Source organism: Bacillus rossius, chromosome 16, assembly GCF_032445375.1.
Source record: "Bacillus rossius redtenbacheri isolate Brsri chromosome 16, Brsri_v3, whole genome shotgun sequence".
Taxonomy (NCBI): Eukaryota; Metazoa; Arthropoda; class Insecta; order Phasmatodea; family Bacillidae; genus Bacillus; species Bacillus rossius.
Window position 1 is genome coordinate 36463285 of NC_086343.1, and position 21449 is coordinate 36484733.

The following is a 21449-nucleotide window of genomic DNA, read 5'->3' on the forward strand; positions in this document are numbered from 1 at the left end:
ATTTATATTTTCGTATGATTTGAGGTATCGTGTGAGATACAATGTAATCAGCAGTGTCGTATTTCAATAGCAACATCGCTGATAAATCTTCAAATTTAAAAGAAACAATAAAATAACATGTCAATTTCGTAATAGTAATGTTTAAATAAACTAACATCTGAAAACGTCGTAGATAATTAAAGCATTTTATATCTATTTTGGTAGTACTGGTAAAATATTTTCAGATATTAAAACATGTATCACCATCAGTAATAACACATAATTTAAAAAAAAAATCTTTATAAAGCGTGAATGTTTTATTTGGATTCCGCGCATCGGAAATAATTTGTTATGATAATATGTACACCCCTTTTTGTCAACAAGAGCGGTTTCTGATTTTTTTTTTTTTTCAGAATAAATGTGTGAGGTTTTAAAGTGTTAAAAACGTCCCCACCGTTACAAGCGAATAAGAGAAGAAACAATTTGGACGAAGCATCTAATAAACGCTTCTATTGAGGAAATGGGAGCAACTAGATAATACCAACCGCCTTGTGGCAACGCCTGCCCAAATTAAAATTGTTCTCTCCATTCAATCTCTGTTACCCGTTAGTTCCTGATGAGAGGCGCGCATTTAAACAAAATTTGGTCAAAGAACACGTGGATAGACAAACCTTGATTAACAATGCCTGATACTTCACACACAATTAATGCTCTAAATAAATCACTGTAATAAAACAAAACGTTTAGCTGAATAACTTGCTATTTTTCCAGTTGTGTTAGCTATATTGTAAATTGAATCCCAAAAAAACTCAAACATTGTGTTAAAACTTGCTAATAAGCCTAATTTATTAACAAAAATTCAATTACTTTATTTTTAAACAGGTATATCTGAGGAACAAATTATCTGTGTAAGTAAACTACTAAATTTGCGACATTTTCGAAAAAAAATAAACGTCAAGATATGGTACTATTTTAATTGACTTATTTTCCCCCTTAGTACCTATACTGCAAACTTAATTTTTGTATTACTAGATTTTGAAATACTGGAGTGTCGCTAACATAAACAAACCAAAATTCTACATGATTTTACAGTACATTAGATGTTTTTGACTTAACCTAAGAAAACTTTCACTCACGAAACATTCACGTTAAAACAGAGATATAACCGACTAAGAAATGAACAATTACTTAAAACCAAAATATTAACAGGACTTTAAACATAAAAGGAGACCAAAAATATATGATACTGAACCTTAAAGAGAAAAAGTGACAAATTTATAAAATAATTCTGCATGTCATTATATAATTACGTCATTACATGCATTTATGAATACGTTAGAAAAACATTATGGGAAACCATTGCACGAAGTCCTTGCCAACTTCGAGAAATTAAAAATTGTGCTGGATCTCATTTAACATTAAATTATTTCAGAAAAATAAATGAGTAGGCCTACTATTGAAACATGTTAGCTTATTGCAATGTCACAAAAATATGTAAGAGGGGTTTTCTATAAAAAATTAAAATTAAATCCATACATATTATAAGAAATACAAGTACTCCAAAATTACAAGAAAATATTTTAATGTTTAGAAAAGTTAAATTAAATACATTATATTTTGATTATTACCTAAAGTAGGTTCTCTGTTAAAAATCCAACTCTGGAAAAAATAATAAAGTACCGCTTGTATCCTAAAAACCCAGTAAGATAGTTTAATGTCACTTACCTAACTTTACCAAACATTAATGGATTTACGGTATTTTAAATGTAGCTTACATAACCCAGCCAACGGTGCAAAACATAAAACTACACGTAAACTACTAGAAATACTGCAATGCCGTTGACAGAATCGTCACATAGATTGAGAAGTACTCCAAAATATCAGAGTCAGATTTTTTTCCAGAAAATTACATGTTCTGGTGTTGTTTGAACCATCAACTTAAGGAATTTTGAAGTCTAGTAACCCACATGAAATTTTAGAGCAAATTTATCCTTTCTTAAAATATATTTAAATGTATTAAGTGCTTACAAAAAATAAGATTTCTATGGTAACATTTAAATGATATTAAAAAAATTTTAAGACTTCTGTCTTAATCAAAGGGAGAAAATAAACACTAGGAACAAACTGTAAAAAACAAACCTTTCCAAGCTTGTCTACAATTGCCAAGGAAGCAGAAGGAATGCTAATGATTACCCAACAAAAAAACATAATTTACCATATAAATGACTCTTACTGGTATATGTAGGTATACAGGTTTTTAAATTTCCTTTCTTTGTTCCTCAAACCAAAACTAAATCTTTTTAGTACTGTTCTACATGCAGGTGCATTTATTGTTTCAAAATCATCCTAGTTAGCATTTTATATATTTTACTTTTTTTTTTGCTTAGGTACACAGTAAAATACATAAAGTTTTCCCTATTATTAAAAAAAATTGTTTGTTCTTATATTACCAAAGTTAGAATGATGATTTAGCAGTAACTGTTTGATTAATTTCCAATATAATTAGATAAAATTATGATATTTTTTTACGTTTTTTTAATATTAAACTATTTTCAGCCAAGATTTATTTATTATACGTTGGTTTTCCTGCTTAGCTGCATACAGAACAAAAAAGTAAGTTTTTTTTAAATTATGAATCTAGAAATTGTTTACTTTGCAATTACTTGTAGTGTTAAAAATTTTAAAACCTTCATCAAAAAATTAATTTGATTTATCATGATACATTTATACAGCACACGCTATCAAGTCATTTAATACCTCTTTATAAGTTCCCTTTTTCTATCTCCAATATTATTTATAAAATATGAAATTTTTTTATATTTATAAGAACCTGTTTGTTGAGATATATGGCACAGTTGGAATTATAACGTGAAGTTAAATTTCGAAATTGAAAACAATATAGCTGTAGTATTTTATATTGTTGATGTCATAGATAAAGATCACAGTTATATTCAGGAAGATAAAACGCTTACAAAAAAAAACATTTACATCTCAATACCGGGCGTTCTATGAAAAACATAGAACCAATTCTTGAAGTTTTTTTTTTTTTCGTTAATGGCTTTGAAGCTATTTAGTAAGAGTTTTAAAATAAAGAAAATTACGTGTTTATTAAAACTGAAGTGTTCTTTTTTTTAGATTTTAAGAGACTTATTGGATATAGTTATAGGTGCAGAGTAAGAAAAGGGTGGAATTCATTACCAGTTTTAAACATGCAAGTGTACGGGAATTGTATATCACAATTCTTTAAATTAGCACTAAAATAAGTTGGGAAATTTTGAAATGAGCCAGGTCTATATCAAAGCGGAAAGCTCATTCTTACCAGTCCATCCCAAGGCCCAACAGTTACGAAGTTTACCGAAGTTTCGCCGCTTGCTTATACAACTTCGGTAGCAAATATTATAGGATAAAAACGCACGATAAAGATGCCGAGAACGTCTTTCATAGACATTAATGACGGCAAAATCGTAGAATTGTCAAAATACATTAAAATACTTTAAATTAGTATGGTTAGTGAGGTTATATTAGCTGCATTAAACAAATGTGAAATGTGTGACCGATTGTTGAAGTAAGGTTAGCAACCTTACAAATACTGTAAAACTACTAAGAGAAAAAAATAAGTATTTGGTACCACACAATGGACACTAAACATGATAGTATAACCTAACACGATCAGTTTGTGACCAGGCACAACCAGTCAGTGTTTAGGCACATCCAGTTGTTGGCTAGACACCTCCAGTCTGAGGCTATGCACGTCATATAGTTTGGATAGCCATATCAGTCGGTTGGTGAAGCTAACATGTCCAGTTGGTTAAAGGTTATTTTAACAAAAATCTAACTCCTTCAAATTAAGCAGGGGTTCAGTTAGACGTGAACATGGAGCAGACTCTAATGCGCTCTTAAAAGTCTCAGTTGGTCTGACATGAGGAATAGAAATAACTGAATCTTTTCTTCCAAAGAGTTTTCGTGAGTACTCTGGAACAACTGCCATCTTCTCGTCACTAGGGGAGTATGCTGGAGTGACAAAATGTTGATTTCCGAGTATCACAGCCAAATAGTGATGGTCCAGATCAAGAAAATATTAATGAATGTTCCAATGACTATCCTCCATTTAAAAAAATAAATTCACTTACGTCTCTGTCAGCAAGGATAATCAGACAACTTAAAAATATGTAGTCATCGATCCCTTTAAATTGGTACTGGTACCATGAAAAGTTTGGTTGGTTGTAATTTTGTTGATGCATTTTAAAGTGAATGTGGTGTTGTGATTGGTTATTATGAGCAATGCTGTAAAAGTTAACAACGGAACAGTGACTGTAGACTTTTTACAATCATCCAAATACCTGCCATTACAAAAGAGTTATGAGATGTCCCACAGGCTTATAGAAAATAAATAATCTCCATTGCCCTTGGCTCTCTTTAATGAAGGGGGATTGAGAAAAGGAAAGAAGTCATCTCTCAATGAAGCTTTTCCATAGGATTATTATGCATCTTATGATTAAAGAACGATCACTTACCAAGTAAATGGTAGCTTTCTCTTTCACCACGTGAAATCAAATTTGTGTACTTAGATTTTTGTTCCTTGCAATCGATATATAGCCTATGCACTCAAACATTACGGTAACAACCGTAGTAGGGTTTTCGATGGTCATTGTCACGTCAACAGCAAAAAAACAAGCAGAGCAGAAGTGGAGGGGCCTCACAAAATCTTCAGTTGAGAATAAGTTAATAAAAGCATGGATGTCACTTTTCAATAAGAGTACTTGATCGAGAACTAAACAATACCAGGCTTAAACAATTGATCGGTTACTACATGACAGCGACAGGAATATAAAAAGTGGATTCTGATTGCACTAAATAAGATTTGGATCAGAGAGAGCTGCCGTACCCTACACTGTCACAATAATACGGAAGATATCTACTTATTGTTTTAACACACTGATTTTGCACGACGAGGGAGTACCATATACACTTCATGAAGCCAGGCAGAGGCAACGTGAAATCAAATTTTTTTTCATTAAACAAATGGCTTATTATTTGTGTTGGCTGGGCCTGAAATGCAGTGTGTACTCTTTGTGTCACACGACTGTAATACAATAATTTAGTAACACTAATCATGTTACAGGATAAACACAAGTTAACGCACTACATGTTGTGACTGAGGCAAGAAAGTCGCTTTTACTTCAAATTCACACACTTTTATACATGAGTTTAGAACACTCATTGTGCGATTCGAGCAAAACCAGTACTTCACCATTTGAGGTGGCTAGGCAGAGAATCATTGTTTAATCTTACATCACAAGACTGTTGTACATTAATTGAGGATCACTTATTACACTACTGGAGAGATACAAGTGAATCGAGTTTTGAAGTGGCTAGGGTAGGGAAGCAAGTTTACCTACTCAAAAGTCGCCCGACTATTAAACATGAATTAAGTAACACTGGTTACGCTACTGAATAAATGCAAGTACTTTAAGACTTGATGTAGCTGAGGAAGGGAAGCAATTTTCATTCTTAATTTAAAGGATTTTTATTCACGAATTCAGGATCGCTGATTATGTTTCTGGATGAACATTTTATGCGCCTAGACTTACGACTTGAGGTGGACAGGCACGGAAGATATGTCATTTATTAAGACAAAAGGACCCTTATACATGGGTTTAGGAACACTTATGATACTGGAGCAGCTAAAGTGACTCACGAATTGAGGTGGCTGGGGCAGGAAAACAGTTTTCACTCCATAGTCAAAGTACTGTTATAGGCTACATGAAAATATGACCACTCTTCATTCTACTGGAACACCACAGGTGACTAGTGAAGAATGGAGCTGTGTTGACTCCTTAAGTCACCAGATTGTTGCACGTGACTGAAGAAACACTCGTTACGCTACCAGAACGACACGAGTGACGGATGACTCACGACTTGAGGAAGCAGGAGTCAGCACTCGTCCTCCGACTCGGAGCTGCTGGACACACAGTCCTCCTGTGGAGCGGAGCCGCCGGGGCCAGACTGCTCCTGGCTGCTGGAGCCTCCAGAGAGCCGCCGCACCAGGAACACTCCCGCAAGGAGCGCCACCACGGCTGCCACCCCGGCGCCGGCGTACAACTGCCAGTCATCGGGCATCTTCTGCAACACCACGCCTTGTGTCGCCTTGTGTCGCCTTGTGTCGCCTTGTGTCGGTGCGGCGCGGCGGTGGGACAACCTATTTCACTGATCGCACTGAGTACACATTGGAATATATTAGATTTGTATATGACATTTTACAATGTATACAATATATAAATTTATAATGCCATCTTTTATTCCTGAATAATAACTATACTATTCCTTTTAAAACGTTTATATATAGAATAACTTTTCACAGTGTGTTTAAACGTTTTTTATGCATTTCATATTTTTAAAAATGTATGTGAAGTATTTGTTTTATAGTAACTTAAGCTAATTCATCACTTTTTTCGATAGTGATTTTTTAAATTGCTCTATAAGTCAAATTTTTAAATCAATGTTTTCGATTGTTATAATTAGCAAATATATTGTTTTATATTTCGAATGGATTTGTGTCCATTTTGCGTCTCTAATTTTGATTGCTATTGCTGATTATATTATATATCTTAAGAATTCTCTATATCAGACAAAAAATATAAATGTGCATACACACAGAAAACAAGCCAAAGTCAGGTAATGTTAGTTTAATTTAAGTTAGCACAGAATATTCAATGGAAAGAAATAATAAAAATCTTAATACATCACAGATGGATACAGTGGGCTAATAACGACAGGACAGTTGCAGCAAGAATAATAAGTAAAGACAAAACATTAATATTAACAATACATTGACTAATTTAAGGACCCGTCAATGATACAAAACAGACGCACAGGCTAACCATTCGGTTTGTCACATCTCTGAATTCACATTTGTGCGTTTGTGTTATTGTGTTGTCCACTTTTCCTTTATTTACTGTTTTTTGGTGCTACTATCGCGTCGTGTGAAAAACGAATGTTTTGAAGCTGGGACTAGACAATCTATACGGCTGGGACCTTGTCTACAATTGCTAAGACAGTAGACAGAAATGCTAATGATTCTCCATAAAAAATTATTTCTTCCTGTGTGAATGTTACTTATATTTCATTCCTCAAACCAACGAATATTCTCTTTTAGTATTCGCATTAAAACTCTCCTTTTGGGCATTTTATTTATTTTACTTCATTTCTTTTCCTACATATACAGAAAAAAATCCCTTGGCAATATAGATTTTTTTCTTAAATAAAACAATTTAGTTTGTTTATACATTACCAAACGTTAAGATGCTGATTCGGCAGTGATTATTTGATTGATTCCAACAATCATTAGAAAAAATATCTTAGCAAATAATCAGATATAATTATGATTGAATTATTTAAAATTATTTTCAGCCCTTATGATTTTGCTGTACTGTTGCTATCCTGCAGAGCTGCGTATAAAAATATATAACTTTAGAGTAAATTTATTTAATAGACAAAATTGTAGCCTATATAGTTTTCATTGTAATTATTTCAAGCATTACCTACCCATTTAAAATCTTTCAAAAATAAAATAAAATAATTTTCATGTACCACTTCTATAGAACAAACTACTAAGTCATTTATAACCTCTTTATAACTACCCTTTGTCTATCGGAAATATTATTTATAAGTAATGATTTTGACCATAGTTATAAATACCTGTTTGTTGTGAGATATGGCACTGACGAAATTATAACTAAAATTTAGATTCTGAAGTTGAAAACATTATGACTGTAGTATTTGTAATTGAACATTTCAAAGATAAATATCACAATTCGTTACTGAAAGTGAAAATTATATCAATAAAATACTTCACAGTTCAATACCGGTTATTCTATGGAAATTATTATGGGACCACGCCTAGCAAGGGCTTTTACAGTCCTATAATATAGTAAATATACAGAAAATTATAGTGTATTTAATAGAACTTATGTATACAACACTTTGCATATTTATTAGTTCTGGTGAATGTAGTAATGTTTGCAGTGTGAAGAAAAATGTGTTATTTATGAGGGGTTTTGAATATGCGCGTGTTTTTTTTTTTATAATTTATGTACATTTATTTCAATTTCGCATTAAAATGAGTTGAATATCTTAAAATGAACCAATTTTTTATTGAAGCGGGAAGTTTAATATTTATTTACACCAGTCCATTCAAGTCCCGAACAGTTACGAAGTTCGCCGCTCGCTCGTGCAACTTCGGTAGGAATGATGTCTCGGAACATAAAAAACGGTACATTCGGGGGGCAAAAGACAAGCCAAAGAACAGTCAGCTCCTGAAACCGCAGCCACTGCCAGCCCTCCCCTTCGGAATACCAAGAAAGTTGCGAGTAGTATATAAAACGGGATCTTGCGGCTGGATTCATGGGTGTAGTGCCAGTTGTGTCGGCCACCATCTTGAATTGTGACGTCGCGGTGGCCATCTTGTATTACTTTTGATCTGGAACTTTGACCATGACCTTTGACTTCAACGCAATCTTGCATTCAGCCATCTTGACATCAGCGTCCGACTACCCAAACGTCGCACTTTTCGCTACGGTGGAACCTTCCGCTGTTTTAGAATCTGATGTCACGTCAGCCATCTTGGATCTAATATCACAGTTATATTTTTTTGATTCTGAAAACACAGCTGCCATCTTGTTGTTTGCTGGAGGTCACCGGATCTTAGATACCGACAACTTTGTTACAGGTGTTTGTTCCAGTGAACGCCAGGATCGCTCTGCCTTATGAATGCAAGGTTAATATTCCATTACTTACTAATGTTGTTATGGTCTTTATCGTCACAAAAAATTAAATTCCTTATGCAAATTACTTTGGAACAGAGGTGACAGTGGCATCGGCCTTCTTTTTCGGCTGAATGGATTGCCCTATAAATTATGGAAGATTAAAAAAAATCATAAAAATATAACACTCAATTTACAAATTTATTCGATCAATTTCTGACCTCTATTTGATCCTTCCTCGAAGCGAAAATGTTAATTTTAAGTAAATATCACTTCAATTTACTAAAAAATACACATTCAAAAAATAAAACTTAAAAGCTAAGAAAAAAAGACTTATTTCAACATTTCTACAAGTACAAACGAACAAATTAATAGTGTTTCTTGAATTCTGCCACTGCTATCCACGAATTAAAGTGAGGTGGGAAGCCCCTCTTCTTGACGTAATTTAAGAATACTCTCCACCATGTGCGTATCGGGATACATCATAGGCTGAATTTCTTCAGCATAAAAGCTACCACGAATAGGCTCGTGGTCCAAACCTTCGAGTTAGTAGGCCCTGGGCTCCGATTCATGAATGTAGTTTACAATGAAAAGTTCGCGACTCCAAAACGCAGTGAAACCTTTCTCGAAGACAACTTTCTGCTTGGAGGCCCTTAAAGTTTCACCGATTTTAGCTTTAGGCCTTCGTGTATTCTTCTTCTTAGTGTTGGAAAACACTGTTTGAAGAAGGCGATTATCCTTTATGTCTTTAGGGTTCATTTTTGTGGTATAATACACAGTGGAATCGTATTCACTTACTAGTTTCGGCCAGATATCCAGCAACTTGTAATTACCTTTTGCTATGAACTGTTACCACATCTTGGTACACAAAATTGTGTTAAACCTTTAGAAAATGGAGGCTTTGAAACAATTTACTTGCCAAAATCCGTTTTAAGGTGCGTTGGTACATGCCCATAGCCTAATTCAAATATATGCATTTTTTTGGTAATGTCAGTTGCATTCTCCAATTTCACAGGTCTGGCCCAAGGAAACTTGCTATACACTCCGATGAAGGTCAACATGTATTTAAAACCTTTATAAAATCGGGAATATGGTATCATTACAACAATTTCCACCTGGAATAAATCATCAATTTGAAGCACTACGACTCAGCGTCGAAGGTATATACATATTGCAGGAGCATGAAATTCCGTGCGATTCTAGTTCGAGTAATTGTACATAGTCAGATTCCCTCGGTTCTTCGAGTATGGTGACTAATAGTTGATGTGCGAATAGTTTCCTGCTCAAAGCGAAGCCAACAGTAGTCTCAGACGATCTACTAGTTAATTTGGGTCGTTCTAATTAACATAGTCAAAGATATTACCACTTTCTAGATTTTTTTTAACCTTTTCTATGTATACTGCTAGTTCAATGAAGAGATTGGTGAGAATGTCATCTTTTTCATGATCGTTTTTATGAATGCTTATTGCCAGATTATTGTCGCGAAAATGTGATTTAGTTAGCTTTAGCAGTTTTTTGTACACCTGCAAGTCTTCATAAGAATACCCTGCCAAACAGCAATTCGTACAGACCTGGAGTACCGTGTGTTTTGTACTCCTCTACATATATTTCCTGGTAAAAGTCTATTTCTTTAGCACCGAATAATAGCTTAATGTTTTTTGTTCACTCTGTAGGCCGTGTCATTATTCAAACTCGTAAAAGATCTCAGGTATGGCTGGACCATTGCATTAACTTGGTGTCCATGTTTCCATAATTTGTTCTTGTTCATAGATTCTGTACTCATAAAGTCCTTTTCTTCTGGAGCAGGTTAGTATTTAGTCTTCTTTGCAGTTGGCATCTCATAATAAACTTCTGTCTTCACACTGATGGTTGGTTTTTTCCTATTTTTGAGTCCATCAAGATGACTAGTGATTGATTAAAATATCTCTTCTTTTTTTCATTTCACTTTTAGGATGAAGACTTTTTTATGGACAGACTGTATAGTGCAATCAAGGTCTCTGGTCAAGTACGACCTTGTACTGGCTGAAAACAGATTGCAAGAATTCCTTTTATACTTTTTATTCGTCCACATTATCCTCTTCCATGAACGAATCAATCAAATTCTTAATTTTGTTACCAAGATCTGTTTTCGTTGCCAAGTGAGTGATTCAAATCGTCACGTCTTTGTGCATTCGATACTTCGATCAAGTGAAGAATTCGAGAATCCGAGGAATTCACTTGCTGGTCGATGGCTAGCAAGTACATTTCCGAATATCAGTGTTGTGAGACTTGAGAACAGCGTGCAGTTCGGTATCACAACTTTAGCTACCGAATTTAGAAATGATGTTACTCATGTTTTATAATAAACTGATCAAAACCTTGTCTGTACCTGCCTTTATATAGGAGCCAGTCCGTGCTCGTTTTCCCAGCACAAGGAGCTCGTGTATTGAAGACCTGAAATATCAGGTCATTGTTTACATGACAGTCATAAGCATGGCCTAAATTAAAAAGTTCATGCAAAACAACACTATGACATTTGCATTGTCATGCATCAGATGCTTCGGCATTCGGCTGTATGTATGACACAGGTAAAGGCAGTCTACTTTGGCATGTCATCCCATGGAAAAGTATTCTTGAATTAGGCCTTGCTTCTCGCACACTACAACGTCGAAACCCTATACAGAAGTGACTCTTGCTTGGCCAAGATGCACCATATTTACATTATCATTAAATGGAAAACACTTCCGGACTTCCAACTATCCTAAAATCGTAGCTAGGCGATGGTACTTTAATGTTGCTACAACTTGGAATAGGCACATAAGTTCTCGTACCTAAGGCCGATTGGTTCTTCCAACAAAATTCCAAAGAACACATATTTTCCCACAGTTGGATGGGTATACCATAATTCTTCGTACATTAGAAGGTAATTACGAGCCCTGCCACGATACGCGCGCAGTGGCTTCGTCATCTTGCAAAATGAGGACGGCCAAACACACATATACCTTGACGACATTCATTTTACTGGTGAAATTGTATAAAATATGTGTATTTATGCATTTATCTCAATTGTGCATAATGCCTCGAAGAGGTAAGAACAAAATACACATCGGTGCAGGACTCGTCAACTCGCTGAAAAATAATATGCCTTTCGAGCTACACATTCCATGATACATATTCTGTGTCCCAGGAACTAAACTAGCCTAAAGACTAGCTAGATTCAACATGAGCATTAATTCGCTTGACGAAAAGTGCAAGCAGCACGATATTGCCTACTCCCTCGGCAAGACACAGAGCTGACGAAATATTGGCTCAGGAAGCTGAAGATATCAGTAAATCATCGAGCACAGTAAAATCGTGGAATGGGGGTTATTTAAAATCATGACTGCCAAAGTGGAATTAGAGTGCCGTTCAAGCCAGGAACAACAAGACCAAGGCAAATTCACGCAAGACTGATGCAGTAGTGAAAAAACCTAAGAAAAATTGCCGACTTTCGACAAAAACATAACTGGTGGATTTCTACCTTTGCTTTTACCTGCATTGGGTGTCCTTTGTGGCCTCATCGGGGCTATATGTGATATATTACGGGCAGTAAACACTTCGAAGAACGAGCGCAAGCAGTTGGACGAAGCACGTAGACAAACTGCCAACATGGATACCATTTCTATGGAAAAAAAAATGGCGAATGACTCTACATACAACCTCACAAAGCAGGCCGAGGCATGAGAAAGAAGTGAACGAAAATATCCCAAGTTCTCTGCTGAAACATCTGCTCACCAATATAGATTAAATTATGTAAGCTCTAAAACTGATAATGCCACATTTCCGAAGTGTGTTTATGGGACACTCTTCACCTAGCCAGCCAAAGACTCATGAGTGTGACATTATTAATTTAGATGAGCCTACAAGTCGTGGTATGCACTGGTTAGCATACATAAAAGTCTGGAAAAAAGGCAGAGTACTACAACAGATTCGGTGATTTGAGACCCGCAATAACTATAGCAGTACCTTTGTGGGACTGATATTAATTTACGAAACCGATTTGTTACCCTAACCATATAAATTGTGGTCCCTTGAACCTTCGTTTTACTTAAAAAAAATATAAATGCCTTACCCAATATTGAGAAGTAATCAGTCATGTCTATATGACTATTATATTGAGATGTCACACTTTTGAGCTGCGGGCGGTCTATTTCCCGCCTCTGGAGTTGGAAGGAAAGTGGTAGATTGGGCTCGCATATTTTCAAATGTATAATGCCATATCAAATATTTACAAAGATAACAGAAATATTGTTTCCTGAAATGTTTTGGGTCTGCTCAAGAAAAACAGTTACCCACTGGATCTTACGGATTTGTCGACATTGCAAATTACATGAATGAAAAGTTACCAACAAATGTACACTTAAAAGTTTCTAACATGCAATGAAACTATCGAATTTAATAAATCTGGGACCATAGTAACATTGACTGGATTCTAACCAAAGATTTACATACACTGCAGAAAAAATGTATGAATCTATGCGTGCAGTAAACATAATATCACCCATGAATACCATAAGAATTTATTGAAATTTGACAAGTGGAAAGTATCTCAACGGGATACTAAACAACATGTTTCCGCCAGGATGTAAACTGGTTGAAGTGCCGCAAAGTATCATTTACATTCCAGTCGTCGTGAAGAGTGCACACGAAGTCGTCTTCAGAATCGTTAACCAGCGATTGTGCTTGATGAATTTTCGAAACGAAGAAATTACACTTGTGAAACCGGACAGTTATAAAAGAAATAGCATTGGTGAGAAAAATACCAGTTTTCTACCTTACGTCGGTGCATTAACACCTGACAGAATAAAGTTTTTTCTCAGTATAGTTAAAGTGCCTATTAAATTTTTACCAAGTTTCAGCAACTTGAAAGACCCTGTTTTTTCTTAAGACAGCATTATAAAAATGGAACTGCACGAGTACTAGCCTTTACTGCTCAGACCATACACCCTACCTTCTGAAATAGGCGTCGGTGCACAGCATCGAGATATCTGTGCTTTGCCTAAACAGTCGTTTCAACGACAAACGAATAACTTGGTTTTCACAGTGCGCATTCAACAATGCTTTAATTGATCCGTATTACAGAAGAAATATTAACTGCAGTTGTTTGGAATAACTATAATCTCGCAGTGTTTTGTACATAGAAAAAGCCTTTGATAGGGTATTTCATACAGGCTTAATTTATAAATGATATCAAACTGGCTTCCCATATTGTTATATTAAATGACTGGCATAGTATTTAGATAATAAATCGTTTAGAGTCATGACAAAAGGGGAAAAGTCTGATTTAAAAATAATTAAATTAGGAGTCCCACAAGGCAGCATTTGAGAGCCAGTTATATTTAATAATTTTTATCTATGACATGCTCAAACGCGCCCAATGATCAGTCCAGTTTGGCTGATAAGCAGACGATACAGCATTGTTTAGCAGATCTTGCATTTTAGAACTCGCGTAGATGGACTGCAAATCGCATTAAATTCAATAGAACAGTGGTGCACAAAATTTAGAATTAAGATCAATGCTACTAAATCCGAAGCTATGATATTTACGCGTAAACATCTTCTGCCCCTCCATGATAGGCCACGATTAACACAATTCAATGAACATATTCATAACCAAAATGTGGTTAAATATCTAGGCGATCACATAGACTCGAAAAGAAAATCAGTTTTTACTGGGCTCATAACCCTTTGTTCCGTCCTGAGTAGACGATTAGGTAACTTAGTTTAAGTTAAAGTGATTTAAACTCGCTTGTAAAACCAATTATAACGTATGCGGCGTCAGTGTGGGCATCAGCAACATAAACGCATTTAAGAAAGTTGCATAGAATCCAGAATAAGAGCAATCGTATCGTGGCAGATGCTCCTATGTATTTCCCCGCCAGGTCCATCCACATAGACTTTAAACTCAGAAATCCTAAAGGTTTTTTACTTCAGGACTTAATGTAGATTTTTGGACATACGCCATGGTAGTTTTTCACTGTTTGTCATGGAAAAATAATGAAAGTAAAAAAAAATGAAGATAAATATTAACAGAAAACAAGACTAAATTAGCTGACGTTGGACAAACGGAACCAACAATAAAACTAAACAAGTATTATGGACAACAGAACGACGACAGCACGGACAAAAAAATGTTCAACCTCTAAATATCAGACAGCACAAGAATTCGGATGAAGGTACTAAGCCATGAAAAATAATTAACAACAGAAATGATCACAGTGGGCTAGCAACGACGAGACAGATTAAATGCAGGCAGACAACAAACCTGGACAACACAGCAAACATATATAACTCAACTATGAAGATATGGACCACACAACGACTATAGCACTGACGAACACAGAAGGTTTCTATTGACAACAGTTGTCAACTTTCCGGCAACATAGTTTCCATTATACTGTTTTTCAAAAGGTTATTTCACTATTTTGAGGTGAAATTATGAACATATTTTATGTGGCCTATAAAGCGTAGGTAACTATAGAGTTAAAATTGGTTATACTCCACAGGAGTCCAGGGATACCGAGGATTTCAGCCAGGCGAATACATGTAAATACATGTAAAATTAAATGTAAAAATTTAAATAATGTAAAAATCCCGACATTTATACCACAGTGAGATAGCTCAGAATAGACATTTATTTTATGAAAACTATATAAAATTCTAATTCATTGAGAATTGTGCTAACTATATACCAAGATTATGATAGTTTTTATGCGCACTACGTAATTTTCCTGTTGATTATCAAGTTTATGCATGATCAGTCTTACTAAGCTGTATTTGTTTTATTTAGTAACATATTTATTTTACTTTAAGTTTTGTAACTTTTTGTATGTGTACAAGAGTAATGTGTGTTAATTAACCTACTAATAATATTTCACATCAGTCCTCAAAAGACATAAATTTTATTATTCAAATTTCTGGCATTTGTTTACATATTCTTTTTAGTACCATGACAAACTATTATTTGGTGTTTTCGGTTTCCTATACATATTACATCATTACTGTGCATGTTTTTAAGTCAAAACATTGGATCAATATAGGTAACATAAATTTATTTGTCATCCCTGAGCATCACTATAAGTTAAACTTTGGTAAAAAGGTAGGTACCAAAGGCACTTGGTGCCCAACAATATGTTCTACAATTATTTTTTTACAACATATTTTTACATTCAGAAGTATTGTAGTGAGGCCTATGCTAAATATATATAGATATATATATATATAATAGATATATAGAGAGCCGGCAGTGCTTTAATATACATAAAAAAACATATAAATACTCTTCTGAATTCATCTATGGTAAAATCAGACGAATGGTATTGAAAAGAGGAACGATTGCTTTTAAAATCTGGGAAAGTGCTTTCATTTCAATAACACAAAAAAAATTCGTGTATTAAATTTATGAAACTTCTAGGCATAGTACATAATGCATTGAAAAGTTTGTATCATTAAACTCCTAATTTATTATATGGATTAATTTTTATGAAACCATATTTAATATATTTTACCCTGTCTTATGCCCTAATTAGTTAGAAAGAAGAACATAAATATGAATTTAAATATAAACCTCCATCTTTTACCAAGATACTGAAAGTTCATAAAATGTGTTCGTTCTGACAGGTAAGAAGCTAAAAGTAATTTTAAATAAAGAAAAATACATAAGTTTAATTTTATATTTTTGCTGAAATAATGGTTAATATATGCTGATATCATTAAGCATATAACAAAATATAAAGAAGTACGTATACAAAATAAATCATCTGATTAGAAATACAATCGGACAAATGAAGTCTAACTTGTTTATTTGACGGCAGGAGCATGTCGGTTGTACGTGAGTCCACTCGAGAGCTCGCCAAACGCTATGAAGCTACGCAGTTGTCATGGTCCGGGGTCACAGCTGGAACAGGCCGTTGCCTCGAGCTGCACAGCCTGGCCGCCTCTGGAGTGGATGTCCCGAGAGACCACCTCCAGTAGCCTCCAGTAGCCTCCAGTAGCCTCCAGTAGCCTCCAGTAGCCTCCATGTGAGCCAGGACCTCCTCCGGTGATGCGCTCGGAGCTGACCTCGAGCCTGAGTGCCAAATGCGTCAACCAGGAGACATTGGAGGCACTTAGAGCCCTTAGAACATACCAACATGATACAAATACTAATACGATAATAAAAGGCCTGTCTCCACCCACAAAAACACCGAACAACCTATATGCACAAGAATGAAAAATAACAAAAAATACATTAATTTTAATAACTACACGGCCTGAATAATTTTATAAAAACATAAAAAAATAGTAGTTATTTTTAATTTTTCTAAAAAAAAAAATAATTTTCGAACACTTCCTGTTGTTTGGACACTGAACATATTTTATGAGATTGTTAAAACCACATTACAGATTAATTAAAAACATTAATACTTTACATTCAACTTTTAAACGGTTTTTAACCACACATAACATAAAAAAGAAATATTATTCTTAAGTATTACTGAAGTAAAGAAATTTTAAGGTTTTTAAAAGGGTTTAGCTTGTATAATGAACTATCTTAAGCAGCGGTTCCCAAACGGTGGGTCGCGACCCACTAGTGGGTCGCGGAAGGGTTACTGGTGGGTCGCGACTCGATCCATAAAACTATCAGAAACAATCGAATAAACCATAAGAAAAGATAAGAAAAATCGAAACAAATCTAAATTTGTGAAAACACATTATCTATTTTTTAATAAATAAATGTTTTGATACAGAGTGCTTATATTTTGTCAACCATTTTCAAATCAGAACACAAATTGTTTATCAATAATCAATTAGTATCTTAAAAAAAACATATAAATGTATATATTTGCAATATTTGATGGTAAATTATATATACATAAGGAAGGGATAGGATACAAATAAGGTTTTTTACTCCACCATGGACCGATACACCGTGGAGTTATTCCTATAAGGACAGGTGGGTCACCAGGTGAAAAAGTTTGGGAACCACTGATCTAAATTATTTATATATGTTTCTAAACTATTCATTCCAAAAAATATATTTTGTGGCGAAAATTAGTTTTACTTTTATAGTCATATGTATTCCTCTTATATGAGGCTATTTTATAATTTTTTATAAAACTTTCAAACCATTGTTCTAAAAAATTAACTAAAATTCCATGAGAGCCATATGTTTGTTATACAGTGAGTTTGTTCGTGCACGTTTTTAGTATTATCATAGCGGTAACGTCAAGTAATACGTTAAACTAATGCTTTATACATTACTTAATGAACAATATTCAAAATTAGTTTTAATTTATTGTGCTTTTTGTATTAATCTAAACTTTAGATATTATTTATTTATTTTTAAATAAATTTTAAATTTATGAAAATTTAGTTCATAATTTTATTTATTTGTACAAGAAAAATAAAACTGTAATATACCTTCAAATGTGCTGATAATTAATTAATTATGAATAGAGAAAACCAGGATTGCAGGAAAAAAACGTTTACGTTCTACCATACCATTGTTAAAAGAAAATAAATTATTTGTGTTAAGTGGTCCAATCTTGGTGTTAAACAAGTTGGAATTAATGTACAATAAAAAATGTCATTTACGATTCGTCTCGTAGATCTAAACTGAAATCTACAAGCTTAGAAGTCATATTAAGTTTTCCTTTACACACATTTTTTTTTGTGTTTGTAGGAGTCGTTCATTCTGTGGTCCCTTATAGAATTGTATATAAAAACTTTACCTCTGATATGATGTAACTTTTCAATCCAAGTGATTATAAAAAAATGTCAGCTGCCTTAGAGTTTATTTAAATTTATTTAAACTACAGCAGAGCTTGCTAATAAATTTAATATTTTATCAAATTTTCAATAAGTGTCTGATCCTTAACATTTGTTTAACCTTTCCATTAAGTTGATATAATAGTGCAGAAGATGAACATATTTGTTGACTAATTTTAATGCAACATAAAATAAGTACTATTTTAAGGCCGAAATTATTAACTCAATATTTATGTTCTGATATATTAATTATACAGTTAATGAGAATGTTACAAAACTAAAAAAAAAAAAACGTTTACTCCTACAAAACAATGACCAACTTATTCAAATTTTTTGGACAGGAACTAAAGACACCTTACCAAATTGCGGGCAACAATTGCAAACCTATCACTAGGTGATTAATGGCACAAATCCTAGGATATTATAACCTTATACAAAGTTACTATTGAACTCGATATTTCACCAAGAATATTTGCTGAACCTGCATTAATAACTGATAGCAAAAAAAATTCACAATTACAAAGGCCATCTTGAAAAGGCTGGGGCAGGGAAGCAGTGTTCTCTCTAAAGGCACAACACTGTATCGCATGCATTCAGGAACACTTGTTACGCTACTGGAGAGACACAAGAGTCTCACGGCTTGAGGCTGGGGCAGGGAAGCCGTGTTCTCTCTGAAGGCACAAGGCTGTACAGCATGCATTCAGGAACACTTGTCACGCTACTGGAGAGACACAAGTGACTCATGACTTGAGGTGGCTGTAATAGGGAAGCAGTGTTCTCTCTAAAGGCACAACACTGTATCGCATGCATTCAGGAACACTTGTTACGCTACTGGAGAGACACAAGAGTCTCACGGCTTGAGGCTGGGGCAGGGAAGCCGTGTTCTCTCTGAAGGCACAAGGCTGTATAGCATGCATTCAGGAACACTTGTCACGCTACTGGTAAGACACAGGTGACTCACGACTTGAGGCTGGGGCAGGGAGGCAGCAGTCACTCTGCAGCGGGGCTGCTGCCGCCGCCAGAGCGACGCCGCGTCAGGAACATTCCCACCAGGAGCGCCACTATCACCACGGCCGCTCCGGCGCCGGCGTACATGTGCCAGTTCGCGGGCATCTTCTGCAACACCATGCCTTGTGTCGCCTTGTGTCGCCTAGTGTCGGGGCGGCGGTGCGATACCGTTATTGGAAGGATGTTTACAATGAGAAAACTTCTATCAACTTATATATCTGATAATTTTTTTTAAATTTAATTGGCATGTTATTTATCAGTTACTTTGATAGTTCAAATATACGTGGAAAAATTCTTTGGCGTAATGTGAATACATAACATTTTTATTAATGTTCATAAATCGTTTTTAATATAGCTGAGTTGCATCATTTTCTTTAGAAACGTCAAGTTTTTTCTTGATAAATAAAATTATACCCTAGGTAGATAATAAAAATACGAATTTTACATTATTTGCATTTTATTTACTAGTAAAGCCCGGTAAAAATAGCGTTGTTTTTGGTTACTAGGTTATCCACAGGCATTAAATCAAATAGTTTGGTCTGTTTATGACAGAACTCTTTGATTTAATGGCTGCTGAGAAATTCTATTTTCTGTTCGTATCGCATTTGTTTGTGTTAAAACATTTTTATTTTTTATTTTTGGTGTCCTAATTTTAATGGTGCTTTAATACTGAGGACTAATGACAAAATTAGAATTTAAAAAAAATTGAAGTTTGTTTGATTGTGTCAGTCTGTTAATAATAACATACATTTTGTAGGATTTTGTTATTTTATATCGCTTAAGAAACCTTTTTTCTCAAAACGTTTTGCTAATAATAATTTTTTCTCTTTTGATTTGCGTCAACATTTGAACCACAGTCACATGCCAACTCGCAAACATATAGAAGGGAACGTTCTTAGTATTAGAATGGTTAAAAATGTAGAAAGTAAAAAAAATATAAATTGAGTATTAATGCAGATTTGTTAAAGTTCTACCTTTCTAACATGATTTTTATTTTATTTTATTTTAAAACCCAACAGACGGCAACATCTCTGAACACTCAACATCAAAGGCTTCATTTTTTTTTTGCAATAGGAAAGTATTTAGACGTAATTAAAATTTGCTCTTTTCCCCCATTAATTTGCATAGCTTAACATTACTTACGTTTTTATTTACTGGTTTAGCAAAATTCAGTTAATTATTATGCTACGTGTTTAAACTGTAAATATATTTTATTTATCTTTGAAAATTAAAAAAAATTATTTTTACAAAAAATTTTCTTAGTGACGCAAATTACTTACCTTTTATCGTGACACAATAATTTTTATTACTTAAGTTATACGATATTTTGTATGTCTTCGTTCCGTACTCAATGTAGCAAACAAACATAAGTTGTCTTATATTTGAGAGAATGCAGATAGTTTATTGTGATTTCAATCTGGTAAAAAACTTACTCTAGATCAACCAATTGAATATGGCATTTTATTTCAAATATCACTAATTTTTATTGAAGAAAGCTTGATTCTGTCGCTGGTATAAGAACATGTCTTCCTGGAACATGATGTTCCAGACAGATCACAAAGTCTTCTTCGTACTTGTATGGAAATTACGTCATATTAGTTGGGAGGAGAATGTTATTAGTCAACTAACTAAGAAAATGAGAACGTTTTATTAACTTTAAATACGATAAATTGAATTTAGTACACTATTACAAGTAGAAGTAAATTTCATTTATTGCTTTCAAGTACTTATATTTGGTGCTTTTATTTATATTTTGTATATGAAATAAACAAATTTGGTACATACTTAAAATTTAGCAAGTTTTTTTATTTTTAATGTGATTTTATTTAAAATGAATATATCTTTTCCAAAATACAAAAAAAAATTATTCCCTCAATTTCCTCTGTAATTTTAAATCATGGCATTATTTATATGAAATTTTATTTAAATAAT

The 21449-nt window shown here is 34.0% G+C and overlaps 1 protein-coding gene across 5 annotated transcripts in view; it reads right to left on the reverse strand.

Annotated features, from left to right (window-relative positions):
* The window catches only part of LOC134539920 (uncharacterized), a 159664-nt gene that overhangs the window by 137725 nt on the left and 490 nt on the right, over positions 1 to 21449 (reverse strand). For 2 of the 5 annotated variants that reach the window (XR_010076364.1, XM_063382273.1), the window contains exons 2-4: positions 19471 to 19625; positions 16556 to 16827; positions 5896 to 6102 (exon numbers count right to left, since the gene is read on the reverse strand). The gene's annotated coding sequence lies outside the window, so the exon portion shown is untranslated. Of the gene's footprint in view, positions 1 to 5895; positions 6103 to 7524; positions 7647 to 7677; positions 7796 to 16555; positions 16828 to 19470; positions 19626 to 21449 lie in introns of those variants that run through there. The other 3 variants (XR_010076363.1, XR_010076365.1, XM_063382271.1) reach the window with 3 other exon arrangements.